The sequence below is a fragment of the Chrysochloris asiatica genome, unplaced genomic scaffold, assembly GCF_000296735.1.
Source record: "Chrysochloris asiatica unplaced genomic scaffold, ChrAsi1.0 scaffold00001, whole genome shotgun sequence".
NCBI classification, from domain to species: domain Eukaryota; kingdom Metazoa; phylum Chordata; class Mammalia; order Afrosoricida; family Chrysochloridae; genus Chrysochloris; species Chrysochloris asiatica.
The window spans coordinates 56061122-56076157 of record NW_006408519.1 but is presented as its reverse complement, the minus strand read 5'-3'; the positions used below and the strand labels follow the sequence as shown (position 1 = coordinate 56076157).

Genomic DNA, 15036 nt, shown 5'->3' with positions numbered 1-15036 from the left:
TAGCTAAGCTTCATCTCTCATACTTTGGGCATATTGTCAAGAAGGAACAGTTTCTGGAGAAGGATGTCATGCTGGGTAAGATGGAGGGTCAGAGAAAGAGAGGAAGACCCCCAATGAGATGGATCAGCCAGGTGGCATCATTGATGGCGTCAAATGTGGCAGCGGTAGTGAGGTTGGCCCAGGATCGGACATTGTTTCGTTCTGCTGTGTATGGGGTCGCTATGAGTCAGTTTCGACTCGATGGCACCTGACAAGGATGGCACCTGACAACCTTCTGAGGAAGCGCCATATTGCTTTCCAGAGAGGTTGGATCATTTTGCAGTCCCACCAGCAATGCAAGAGTATCCCAGTCTCTCCACATCCCTGCCAGCATTTATTGTTCTCTGTTTTTTTTTTTTATCTTTGCTGTTATTGCTGCTGTGAGATGATATCTCATTGTTATTTTGCACGCTCATTCTTAAAAAACAACGTGCAATTCGTCTCGTTGGGGGTCTTCCTTTTTTTCTATGACCCTTCGCTTTACCAAGCATGATGTCCTTCTTCAGGGACTGATCCCTCCTGATAGGTATCCGAAGTATGACGCATGAAGTTTTTATATCTGTCTTGTGAGGAACATTCTGCTATACTTTTTCCAACATATATTTGTTTGTTCTGGCAGTCCATGGTATTTTAATATTCTCTAACACCATACTCAAATGCAGGAATTCTTTTACAGTCTTCCTTAATCGGTGTCCAACTTTTACGTGCCTATGAAGCTATTGATGCTTTTGAGTTATGGTGTTGGAGGATAATATTGAACGTACCATAGACTGCCACACTAATCAACAGATCTGTGTTGGAAGAAGTGCAGCCAGAGTGCTCCTTGAAGGCCCGCCAGGATGGCCAAACTTTGTCTCTCATATTTTGGACATATTGTCAAGATGGACCAGTTGCTGGAGAATGATATCATGTTTGGTAGGGTGGAGGGTCAGAAAAAAAGAGGAAGACCCCCAGCCAGATGGACTGGCAAAGTGGCAGTATCAATGGGCTCAAGCGTGGCAACAATAGTGAGGTTGGCCCAGGATCAGGCAGTGTTAGGTTCTGTTGTGCATAGGGTCACTATGAGTTGGTGCTGGCTCAATGGCACCTAACAACAACAACAACAACATGAAGCTATTGAAAATACCCTGACTTGGGAAAGACATACCTCAGTCTTCAAAATCTGGTATTTTGGTTTTGTAACACTTTAAAGAGGTCTTTGGAGTCCTGGTGTGGCACCAAAAGATAAGCACTAGACCGCAAGGTCTGTTTGAACAGCAAGGTTAGTGGTTTAAACTCACCAGTCACTCCTCAGAAACCCTATACAGGATCATGACGAGTTGTCGGATTGGACTCGATGACACTTAACAACAACAGCAGCAAAATACAGGTGCTTTGCCTAATGAAGTATGTCTTTTGATTTGACTGCTGCTTCGATGTTGACTATAGAGCCAAGCAAAATTCAGATGTAAGTTTCATTAAATTGTACCTCTTTAATGTAAAAACACATATGAGGATATTAAAACCCAATGCCTTCAAGTCAATTCCCAGTCATAGTGACCCTTCAGGACAAAGTAGAATTGTTCCTTAGGGTTTCTGAGGCTGTAAATCTTTACAGAAGCATACAGCCTCACCTTTCCCCCACGCAGTAGCAGGTGAGTTTGACTCAGTCTTACGGTTAGTTGTCCAATACTTCATTCACTGTACCATCAGGACTCCTTCTGTTCAACTGCAAACACAAGGTTAGAAGTTCGAGCACACCAGCTGCTCCTCTGAAACCCTATAAGGGTCACTATGAGTTGGAACCTACTGGACCGCACTCAATAGCAATTAACCTTTTCCATATTTCGTATTTTTGAGTTACAACTCTGTTCCACAGAATTTGTGAAATATACAAGCAAAAACAACAACAACAAACATAACCAACCAAAAACGCCTTTTTAGCCTAGAAAACTCAGTGCGGCTAGGACACCTAACAATAACAATGTTGCTTCTAAGGATGAGAGAGCTGTTGCCTAGTTGAATGCTCCTCTATGGGGAGAGGGGATTGAAGAGGGTTTTTGTTCTTAAAACCTACTGTGTGCTGGAAGCTTTATATGCCTGACTTCATTCTAACCTTTACAATATATGCACCAGACTGCCCTTTTGAATGAGAAGGCAAGGGCGATTCATCTCAAGGTATTCTGCCCATTACAATTGCCTGGTGAGTTCCTTTTTTTTTTTAAATGCCTTCCCTGGAGACCCATTTCCAGAAATTCTGACTCAATTACCCAGAGGCGGGCGTATTTGTAAAACTCTTGGGATATCCAGAGGCACCCTTGGGGTGGGAACCCAGATGCCTGGTCCTCAATCCTCAGATAGTGAGAGCGCGTCCAGCTGGCGCAGCAGGGCGGACCACTGACTAGACGGTGTTATGTAACTTCCATGGTCTGCAGAGGACCACTGAGCACCCAGGCTCTGTGCACTGGGAGGTCTCCAATCGCAACACGACTGCCCCAGCCCCGCCGCGGGTTCACAGCGAGAAGGTTTCCCTTTCTATGAGGCTTCCCGCCGAGAGCTCTCCACCCAGGGCAAGCGAGGAGCCCCCCGGGGTGTGGAGGTGTCCCGTGGCCACTCGGCGGCGCTTATCCAGCGGTCACTGTAGCGTTCAAAGGCAGGGAAATCCCTGCCCTGGCTGTGGCCCAGCTTCCCCGCGGCCTGTTGACACGGAAGCCTCCACACGCGCGGCCCTCGACCCGGGGCTGACCGGTTCGTGACTTTCCTGCCAATCAGATAAGGTTTACCTCCCAAGCGGCCGGCCGGCCAATCAGCGTGAGCGGGGTGTCTTCTTCGGCTCTTCGGCTTTTCGGCTCTCTTCACAGTCATTCGCTGTTACTGAGCCCTCCCCGACCTTCCGCAACACGCTAAAGTTCTGTTCTCATTGGTTTAATTTACCCAGTTGTCAGCCACTTCCGGGTCTTGCTTTGTTCCGGAAGCCCGTGGGTTCCGGAAGCCTGGGTACCCCAGGTTCTGCTAGGAAAGGCCAGCTTTTGCAGAGAAATGTTTCAGAAAAAGTTACCTGGACCGTGGGCGTTTGGTACACTCTTAATAAGGTCAGTGTCTGCCGGAGAGAGCCCGAGTGCAAACCTGAGTTCTTGCTTACAGTTAGGAAGTCTTGGACTTCCACCGCCAGCCCCGGGCCGCAGACTTAGACTTTGTTATCCTTTGCTTGAGTTTACCGGTTGATTATCTTCCTGTTTTTAAGGAAGAGGCAAATCAACCTCTGCAATGAAGCAAAGTTAAATTGTTAAAACTCTAATTAGGATTGCGCCATGAGAAAACAAACCAAAACAAAATAAAAAAGCAGTGTTGAATTCTGTTGTATTTCACGAGGAGACTGTCTTAATGCCAACTTTAAAAATCGTATCACCGCCCTTGACATACGTGAAGAGATTTACCTCTTATGGCTTGCCTGCTGTATTAAAAATCGTAAACCACCAAACCCTACTCAAAGCGACTCAGTAGAACTGCCCTGTGGGGTTTTGCACGGCTGTGCATCATACCGAAGCCGATAGCCTCATCTGCTCCCAGGGGTGGTGGGTTTCAGTTAGCAGCCCGGAGTCTCAGCTCTGCACCGCTAGGACTTTATTAAGAACCACTCAGGGTTCAAGTGTGACTGACTCTCTGAAGGTTCATATGTAGTACTTATATGTGCTACAGATATCAAGCGTGTTTGTTTCCAACTTTTTTTGAAAGCTCATTCCAATTATGGGAGAAAAGCTTTGAGAACTTGTTAATAAAAATGCTTGCTTTGAGTTTGTTCTATGGGGTTAAGATTGTTTTCTGATAAGAAATTCGAGAATGTGGTTCAGCATCTTAAATCAGTTGTGTGCATACCATTAGGTATTTCCCCAAACGAGGTGGCACCCTGAGGTTCCAATTAGGAGAATTTATACAGAATGGGCCTCTTCAAAGGGTCTGTGTGGGACACTGATTCCAGTCTTGGGGGCAAGTTGGTGGCCTAGAGCCAGAGTGTTCATAGTTGACTTCTTTCCACTCCTAAAATCCCCTGTTGTATCCGTATTTTTGTCAGTGTGAAATTTGAAGAGACGTGGGAAAGGCATAAAGCTGATAGGATACAGGTTTCTTCTCATTAATCTGAAGCGAGTAAACTGAAGCAAGATAAAGAATATTTGAACTAGAAACAATAAAAACATTGAGGATATGGCATGATTGTCCTCTGCCACTGCATTTCAGGTCCCCCTTTTTTTTTTTTTAATTTCTTTTTGGCGTTTAGGAAATATTTTTCCTTGTATGTCTCAATCTTCTAATTCTGGTTCAGCGTCTGCAGGGATCACTGACATTTTTCGTCTGGGACTTTAAGAGTCTTCGTCTGTTTACTTAATTGTTTATTCAGGTCGTATTTCCCAAACACCCAACATTTAGTGAAAGATTTTTACAGGCTGAGATCAAGTTGTTGAACATGCAAATTTAAAAGGTACTGTTAGGCTTTGCTAATAATGTCCCTGCACAATTCTGAATAGTTACAGAGGCTGAGGCCTCCACACCACAGTTTGTAGTCTAAACAATTTGCCTACTGTTGTCATTTTTTGTTGTTGTTAAGTGGTGCCTAGTCGGTTCTGACCCGTAGCGACCCTGTATAGCGCCGCCGACCTTGTGGTTCAAAGTGTTCTTATGTCCAACGCATTAACTACAGCGCCAAGCCAGGACTGTCTCTGTCACCTTTAGTTAAACCTTAAACCTAAACAGAATAAACTTGGGATAGCTAACTTTTGCCTTTTTTGGTTTTTTAACCTTAACTTTCAGATCTTGCTTCTATGATTACCTTTATCAAGAAAAATTAGAGTTGGATGCTCTTGAACTGTAAGGAAATTTGAAAAAAGAGCAATTATTCACAAATTCAATGAGAGAGTTCTTGCCCTATGTACATATTTTTTTCCTTAAAAGAGGCAGTCAGTACAGTACAACATGAGCTATAAGTAAGTGCTGCTGAGTTGACTTAGACTCATTGGTGACCCTGTATGGGGCTTCTGAGTAGTGGCTGGTGGGTTTGAACTGCTGTTCTGTGTTCAGCAGTTCAGTGCTTATCCTACAGTGCCAGACCAAGAGAATATTCCAGAAAATTGGGATCTAGTCCTAGCTCAGGGTTGCCTCTGAGCAACTCAACCTATTGGCCTTTATACTTTTCATTTTAAAAAAAGAGTAGCACTCATTTGTGGTTTTAAAACTTGCCAGAGAAGAAATTATGTAGAAATTCTGGAAACTTGTAGAGAAGAGATAAAACAAGCAACATTTAAAAAAGAGCAGCTATTTTATGTTCTGCTTATATAGCAGAATTTTCTAAAGAACATTAAATTCATACGTTAGACTCGATAATGCATTTCTTTCTAGCATTAAAGATCCTTCCTGTTTCTTAAGCATAATTAATTTTTATTCAACTTTAATTCAGTTAATTATCACAGTTTTTAATAAGAGGTATATTTTATTCTTACAAGCTACAGACATGACGATAGTCAATCTCATTTATCTGTAAATATTCATTTTAAATTTAATCCCTTTATTATAAGAATATAGAGGTCTGGTAGCATGGTGGTTGTGAATCAGGCTGCGAACCGCAAGGTCAGCAGTTTGAAACTACCAGCTATTCTGCGGGAGAAAGATGAGGCATTTTGCTCCCGTACAGATTTACAGCCTCGGAAACTCTGTACAGGGTCGCTATGGGTCGGAACCGACTCGAAGGTACTTAACAACTTAATTATAAGAATAATAATTATTTTCTGCTCCATACCCTTATATTTCAAACATAAAATGTTTGTATATATTTAAGGATCATTATAATCATTAGAATAGAGAAGGCATGTAGTTCCCATTTTATGGATTCAGTAGCTAAACTTAAAATGTGAATTGGTTTACCCAACATCAAATTACTAGTAAAGGTATAAATCCTAGCCATATATTTTCTTCACAGCACCAAATAATTTTAAAGTTTCTTTCTCTCGTGTACTCCATCCATCGTGCTCAGGTTCCAGTAACACAAAGAAATGTGTCCTGTGCACAATCTTTATTGTTGGATATAACTGTGAATTACTCCTTTTATTCACTCTATGATCTTGGTTGGACAACCTAGAAACAAATTGAAATATCCCCTTTATCTCTTTACTATGAAATGACAGACGTTTCCAAACATTTCTTGTCCTTCCATTCTCTTGGAATATGCTTGAAGACAGGAGAAAAGCTCAGAATGACTACATTTTTATTTCCTCATATATAATCCTCAGTGCTTGACTGCAGTGTGGTTTTTTTTTAATGGTCTTGAGGGAAAATCATTTGCCTTGAGTTCTGCAGGATTAAATTTTACCCAAATTTAACAAATGTCCAACTGCTAACTTTTGTGTGCTCCACAATTTCTCTAGTGTTTACCAGAAATTTATTAATTACCATCTTGACTTTAGACAAGCTGTTAACCTTCTCAGACCTTAACTTTTGTCTTCTTAATATGAAGATAGTAATACTTCCTGGGTTATGAGGATTAAAAGATATAAAGAATGTAAAAGAACATATATAGTACCTGGTACATAATTAATATGTAATCATATGGTTGTTCCTCTTATGCTGTTGCTAATACTTCTTTATTCCTTTGTGGATATTTCTACATTTTTTCAGGTTCCATAAAATGTGCAATTAAATGCGTGTTCGGTAGTTTTCAAGTCATTTAGAATTCTCTTCTTAGACCATTAGATTCTAAAGCTCTTTTCTAAATTTACAGAGTAAGCCTCTGTACTAATCATATAGTATGCCTCACATGTTTCATGTGGCTCTTATTCATTCATCCTTGAATTGGAATTTTTATTGTAGTTCATGCTTATTCTTAACCTTTTAGTAGTCTTTAAAAATAGCCCTATATACTTATCGTATGTTTCATCATATATTGTTTTGTTTATCTTTTAGGTCCATCACAGCTTATCAGTATAAGATACTAGTTCAGAGTATGGCTCTGCCCCTTCTAGCTGTGTGATCTCATGCAAGTCAACTAACATCTCTGTGCTTCAATTTTCATGTTTGTAAAATGGAAATAATAAAAATACCTCTGACTTTTTTGTAAGGATTAATCAATTTAATATTTACATTTATACGCGACGTTTAGCTTGGTAGCAGCTTGGTAGTTCTCAAAACCTGGTAAATAAGTTAGCTACAGTTGTGACCTGAGAAGTTGGGATTGTTTTCTTAATGCTTGGATCTTTACATGCTTTTTCTGTGAACCTTGACTCCGTTTCACCTGTTCTGCTTTGTTTTCTCTGCTCTCCTTTGTTGTTGTTATAGTGCCATCAATCGATTCTGACTCCTAGTGACCTTGTATAGGCTTTCCAAAGAGTAGCTGGTGGTTTTGAACCACTTGCCTTGTGGATCAAACCAACCTTGCAATTCTCTGCTTATCTTACAATGTCACACCAGCACTCCTTAGCCTTTTCCAAATTGATGCTCAACTTTCCTGTTTCTGCTGTTGGAAATAGATTTTTTTCTCTCTGTCCTTACTAAGGTTTCCTATAGTCTTTATGAGAACAGAAATCCTCATCTTTCTCCCATGAACAGCTGTTTGGTTTGAACCTTGGACCATGCAGTTAGCAGCTCAACACTTAACCTACTGTTTCAACACAGTATGGTAAAAAGGCTTGTCCAAATCTCATGGCCTGTTGGTAAGCCTGGGTTAGAATACAGAACTCACTTAAAACCAATTTTAACTCTCCTTCCCCCATATTCACTCAAACTGCTACTCTTTATTTTTACAATATTCTTTCTCTTTTAAAGACTCAGAAATACCAACTTTCTGAAAGAAAAGATAAAGAGGGCTGTGCTGTTCTCTTAAAAAATACATTTGGCTAGGCCAAGGTATTGGAATTTTTGTTTTACAGTTTAAAAAAGGTATGTTATATTCTTTTTAAGTACTTGAATAAAGATACCATAAACAAATAAGACAATTGTGTAAGACTAATTAGAATCATGGACATTTTATTTGTGTTGAGCTCTCTTCTTTTTGGCAATAATATTTTTAAAAGAAGAAAAATGTGTTCTTTGCTTTTCATTCATGTTTTTTGAAAATGTTATGCTATTTTGAAGTTTATCTTTCCAGAACTGTTTTAGTAATATTTTATTTTGTATCCACCACCTCCCAAAAAAGAAAATTCTATTTGGATTTTGATGAAGATTGCATTGAAATTAAGACTGATTTAGAGATCTGCGGCCTGTAACACAGTTTTAAAATTATGTATGTTTTGATTATATCTAGATAAACACAGTTGAGACTTATAATATCATATGTCTGTTGACCATTGAAACATAGTTTATGTATGATGAAAAAGAGGAACTAAAGGGTAGTGGTAAGTCACTTAGCAAGTCTGTGACAGAAGTGGGATTTGAACTATAAATGTTGATTTCTAGGTCTGTTCACAGTGCCAGAGGTCAGTGCTCTGATTGTTTTAGCCAGAACGTGTTCTCTTTTGCCCATTTTGAAATGTATTCTGGGAATTGGTGCCCTGTTAAATCTCTCTTTGATGCATGTACCATTTATGAGTATTGATTTCAATACAATGGACAGTAAATCTATCAGACGACACAAAGGAAATAAAATAATAGAGTATAGATTCAGAGCTTAAGAAGTTCAATCATATAACTTTATTTGAATAACCTCATAATATGTAAATTAACTTTAAGTATTTTAAAAATCTAAGGGGAAAAATGAGTATATGGACGATCCCATTCACTTTGATTACTAGAACACGGTTGGTAGTGTGGTACTAAACATTAGTTGATTATTGTGTAGAGCTGTAAAAGAGTAGTCTGGTGGGGCATTGTGGAAATGGAGGGGTAAGTATAATACCCTAGAGATGACTTGGCAATCCCATGTTTCTGCTGACAAAGTTTATAGGACTGTAAATATAAATGTTGAATTTTTGTAGGCAGTATGCATTGACAAATATGCCTAATGGTAATACATCTAGTACTGAGAGTCTCAGAACAGGTCAATAATAATGTGTATATTGATAGCAGCAATGTAGGAGATGTTACTTGGTATTATAGCTAAAATCCATGTTATCCCCTTAATCATAATTACATTAATATTGACAGACTCTTGAAAATACCCACATTATTATTGATAGATTTCTGTCAATAACATGGTTTTAAATAAAATATATTCATTCATAATTTGTACTATATTCAATAAAAGCTCTGAAATACATCCTTAATACATTCCTCCTTAGTGAGATGTAATAATTTGTTTTGGTTTTAGAATGTGGTGTATTTTTATTTTGGAGAATGAAAGGCAAAAAAGTAAAGCCTGAGTTATTTAAAGGGTAAGATTTCACAGTACTGCTTTTATTAAATGAATTTCAGTTGTTGTTTTTTGTGTGTGACAGAAGTGAGACATGTCTCATGATAAAATGTTAGCAGGAGACCTTGTTAATAGTGTTTGTGTGAGATTGTTTAATCTAAAATATCTTTATATGACAAGTTAGTCACACTAACCCTAGTAGATGTTGTATCTTTTATCTGGCTTTGGTTTTGCCTTTAGCATCCTTTTCACATATCCACAGCACAGTAGTTGGTGCCTGTCTTAACAAATTATGGATAACATTACCAAGAATAAGAATTCCAAAACACTTTATTTTGAACTTGTAGAACCTGTATGTAGACCAAGAGACAGTCGTTTGAACAGAACATGGGGATACTGCCTGGTTTAAAATCAGGAAAGGTATGTGTCAGACTTGTAGTCTTCTACTGTGTTTATTGTCTATATGGTGAAAAAATGATATGAGAAGGCAGACTATATGAAGATGAAGATGGCATAAGGATTAGAGGAAGCGTCTTTAACAACGTGCAATATACAGATGACAGTACTTTGTTTGCAGAAAGGGAAAAAGAGTTGAAGCACTATTTATGAAGCTCAAAGACTATAGCCTTCAGTGTAGATTACACATCACCATAAAGAAAACAAAAATCCATACTGAGCCAATACAAAAAACAATATATTGAGAAAATATTGAAGTTGTCAGTGAGTTCATTTTACTTGGATCCATAATCAATGGCTATGGACGCAATAGTCAAGAAATCAAATGTGTACTGTATTGGGAAGATCTGCAAAAGACCTATTTAAAGTGCAAAAGGCACAAGTGTCACTTAGAGGACTAAAATATGCCTGACCCAAACCATGGTATTTTCAGTCACATCCTGTGCACATGAAAGCTGGACAGTAAAGAAGAAAACCCAATAAGAACTGATGCCTGTACATTATGGCATTGGTAAAGAATATTGAAAGTACCATGGACTGCTAGAAGGAACAGATCTCTTTAGACAAAGTACAGCCAGGTGCTCCTTGGAAGCAAGGATGGTAAGACCTTGTCTCCAGTGCTTTGGAAACACTTATGCATGTTATCAGAAGGGACCAGTCCCTGGAAGAGGACATCATGTTGGGTGAAGTGGGGGCGGGGGTCTGTGAAACAGAGGAAGACTCTCATTGAGATGGACTGAGCGTAAGTGTGGCTCAAACATGGCAATGATTGTGAGAATGGTGCTGGATTGGGCAGTGTTTTCGTTTTGTTGTACAAAGAGTCACCGTGAGTTAGAACCAACTCAGTGGTACATAGCAGCAGCAACAGAATACTTTAATAAATTGTTTTTATAATTTTCTTTGCATGGGCAATAATTGTTTCCCCCAGGTGTTAAGCTTTTAGAATTTTAAAGTTAGTGCTTACAGCTTGGAAACGGGTCAGAAAGAAAGAGGTTGGTAGGGGATACTGTATTAAAGAATAAGATTTCATGATTGTTGTTGTTAAGTGCCATCTAGTTAGTTCCGACTCATAGCAACCACGTTTAGTGTTTCCAAGGAATGAATGGCTGGGCATTCTGAAAAAATCAGTTTGAATTAAATCTGATTGTGTTTGTTTGATAAAACAATTCCAATTAAAAGAAAAAGACAAACCTGTAATTTTTTTTTAAATACTCAAATTTGGAGGAGTCCTAGTAGGGTAGTGTGATGCTAGCCACAACCTCAGCAGTTCAAACCTACCAGCTGCTCTGCTGGAGAACAATGAGGCCTCTTGCTCCCATAAAGATTTATAGCCTCAGAAATCCTAGGTAGGGTCGCTATGAGTCAGAACCGACTTGATTGGTACACAGCAACAGCAGCAGCGTTCAAATTTGGGTCTGTAGCTGTGAAGCTCGATACTAATCCATAATCAGATTACTGAATAAATTAAAGTCTTGAAAGCAAGACTGAAATAATTAATTGTTGGGTATGGCTATTGGCAACCAGTATAACAGAAACTTAGAAAGTACTAGTTTTCTCAGAGGAGTTGGGTGTTTTTTATCCTAAAATATGAGGACATCATAAGCTTTTAGATTTTCATAGTTTTTAATGAATCAGGTTTAATTACTCTTTTTCAGAAAGTTAAAACTTTGGCTGTTGTTAAGTGTTGTTGAGTTGGTTCTGACTCATGGTGACCCTATATAGGGTTTCCGAGGAGCCACTGGTGAGCTTGAACTGCCAACGTTGCAGTTCAAACCAACCTTGCAGTCTAGTGCAAGTGCCCCACCCAGACATCACAATTTTGGTTAAGGTCCTTCAATTTTTACGGGCATCCTATAACTGTTTACCTGAACTGCAGTTTTCCTCTTCTTTAATCTTACTGAACTTTGCCATCAGATTAATATTTTTAAATTTATATCCTTTGTCATTCTTTTCTTTATTAATTACTAATACTATGAAATCAGTGGTGCTCCTCAATACAGGGTCTTTTTATAGTGGGCCCCAGCAGACTCTTCATCTACTCTCTCCTGTCATCTTTCTTTGTTCTGATTGGAGCAGATGACTTAGGTCTTGCTTCCTGATAATAGGCACCAGCAATGTTGTTGTTTGGTGCCATCGAGTCGGTACCGACTCATAGCGACCCTATGTACAACAGAAAAAATGCTGCCCGGTCCTGGGCTGACCTCACAATTGTTGCCACGCTTGAGCCCATTGATGCTGCCATATTGCCTATCCATCTCGCTCGCTGGGTTAAGTGACCCAAGGAGCAGCTTATTGGAATGAAATGTTTAAGCCTTGCCCTTAAACATTTCTCTATTTTTACACAACCTACCTCCTTGTCCCAAATACTCTTTTTCTCTTATCTTCCTGGAGAGGTTTTAATCCTACACTTTGGGATCCTTTCTTTGCTACGGGGATCAGTGACCAACGCTGGCTATAGTAATATTTCTTTAAACATGATTGAATGAAAGGAAGTTAATTGAAAATGAAATACTTAGGTTGAATGTTTGTTACTTAGGAGAATGCCTGGCCATTGGTGTGTTGTTGTTGTTAAGTGCCGTCAAGTTGGATCCAACCCATAACAACCCTATACAGGGTGACTGGTGAGCTTGAACTGCCTACCTTGCAGTTGAAACGACTTTGCAGTCCATTGCATTAACCCACAGCACCACACCAGGCCATTGGTAGGTGCTTGATAAATGATTTAGAAACGATATACCAGAGGATTAGAATTCACTAAAACACAAATTGCTTATATTATACTGAACATAATATTAAGTAATTTACAGGCATTTATGGAATTTTGCTGTGCTTTACACCTAGTATGAGGGAGAAAAAATTATATATATATATACATACATATATTTAAGTTGTTAAGTGCCGTCGAGTGAGTTCTGACCTATGTATAGGATTTCTGAGGAGTGGCTGGTGAGCTTGAACCACCGACCTTATGTTCAAACCTACTTGCAGTCCAGTGTATTAACCCACAGTGCCACACCAGGACAGGACACTATCTATCTGTCTGTCTATCTTTATACCACCGTGTGCAAAGAGGATTCCATAATCTGATTACTTGAGTTTCTAGTTATTCAGGTTTCTCATTAGTTTCTCATATTCCTGAACACTGTCCTTCTCGAAAGTCAGTGTTCTAGGATGACTGTACCTACCACAAAAGGAAGGAAAGGGGGCAAGGCAAGGGAGAGAAGGAAGAACTCTGAGGTTGGAAGAACTGAAAGTAGTGTGTTGGTGGGTAATGAACCCGAACGTGTGCTTGTCTTGAACTGCCTGTGCCATGCCATGTGTAACTGCTGTCAGCACCCTGGAGTGTGACATTGTCTGTGCATGTTCCTGAAATGTCTTTGCTTGCAGAAGACAGAATCAGGCATGTTGATGGGGTTTAGGTAACCAATGGTCATGCTGCAATCCATTCCCATTCTATCAGAATCCTTGCTGCATCTTCTTTTGTACCAAATACAAGTTAGGTGTCAGGTACAAGTTGAGTGTGATGAGTTCCTGTGAACTGTGTCTCTGTCCCATGCTTCCTTGGCCCACACATCTGCACTTAATATAATGGTGGCATCACGTTCACTGTTTAACTGCCACAATTATGTTTTAATGTTGTATCAGTATTTCCTAAGGTTTGGTTTGTTTTTTGTTTTTCAAGTTAACCTAGTAAGGTTGATTGAGGTATTAATATGAGTAGCAATAAAGATTTTAGTCTTTTGAAATGAGATTTTCCAAAATCATCTTACAGATTTTTCACCTTACAATAATATAATAATGCTGCTTTATTTACACTGTATAACATTGTCTAGTTTAAATTCAACAAGTTTGCTAGGTTGCTGTGATTCCCACCATTTTTGAGAGAATCTGATAGCAACAGCAACCAAAAAATTCATGTATGTGGTGGTGTTTATGTGCCTGTGCCGTGGAGTTTCTGATTCATATGTGCCTGTGGGTATGTTGCTTTTGTTTAGTGCTGTTGAGCACGTTCTGATTCAGTGCTACCCTGTATAGGGTTTCTGAGTAGCAGTGGTAGGTTTGCACCATTAACTGGCTGATCAATATTTATCCTATGGTGTGTATATAGGTATGTTTGAGCCCTGGTGTGGCTCTGTAGGATAGGCACTAGACTGCTAACTGAAAGACTGGCTGTTTAAACCTACCAGCTGCTCTTCAGAAAACCTGTGCAGGGTCACTGTGAGTCAGAACTGACTGGACAGCGGTTAAGAACAACAGCAATATGCATCATGTGTCACGGAGGGTCTGTGAAAAAGAAGAAGACCATTGATGAGATGGGTTAACATAGTGGCAAGAGCTGTGGCCTCAAGCATAACAACAATTATGGGAATGGAGAAGACTGGGCAGTGTTTCATTTGATTGTGCATAAAGTCACTGTGAGTCAGAATCCAACTGATGGCACCCAACAGCAGTACAATTATATGCATATATACAAGGGGGCTTCACAAAGTTTGTAGAATTCCATTATCTTTTAATTCAATTGTTCCACAGACTTTTTGAAATCTTCGTGTATGTGTGTGTGCACATATATTCCTGTGTGTAATAAGCACATAGGGAGTACAGTTACGAATACTTTTCAGCTATAACCAAACACATTAGAGGATTGGTTTTCTGAATTTAAAGATTTAGGTCTATAGTCTCATAGAACAACTTAGTTAACATAGTACATAAAATTTATATTCCACATCCCAGTTCTGTGAGTAGTGTCTGGGGTCTTAAAATTAAAAGTTTGTGAGCAGCCATCTAAAATAGAATTTTGGTTCCTACTCATCCCCAAAGTAAATGATGGATCAGAATAGAATGGGAGTAAAATAAGGAACAGAACTCAAATTCCTTAGACCCAACATACTAGACCAGTTGAGACTAGCAGATTCTTTGCAACTAGTGCTCTGGCATACTCTTGAAACTTTGAAATGATTCCCTGAGGTCACGTTTTAAAAATGAAATGAAGACTATCCCCTTAACAGAGACACATGCTGTGCTGAATGGGTATGGGAAGAAGTGGTGGTAGTGGTGGTGTGCCATGTAATCGGTTCCGACTCATATCAACGCTGTGTATGGTTTCCGAGATTGTAAATCTTTACAAGAGCAGAAAGCCTCATCTTTTTCTTGCGGAACAGTTGTTAGTTTCGAACTGCTGACCTTGAGGTTAGCAGCTCCAATCGTAACCACTACGCTACCAAAGCTCCTTATGA

The 15036-nt window shown here is 39.4% G+C and overlaps 1 protein-coding gene across 1 annotated transcript in view; it reads left to right on the top strand.

The window, feature by feature from the left end:
• The first annotated feature begins 3000 nt into the window (after window positions 1–3000).
• Window positions 3001–15036, top strand: part of PEX2 (peroxisomal biogenesis factor 2) — a 29087-nt gene continuing 17051 nt past the window's right edge. Inside the window, exon 1 of the mRNA XM_006830797.1 lies at window positions 3001–3110. The gene's annotated coding sequence lies outside the window, so the exon portion shown is untranslated. The remainder of the gene's footprint in view (window positions 3111–15036) is intronic.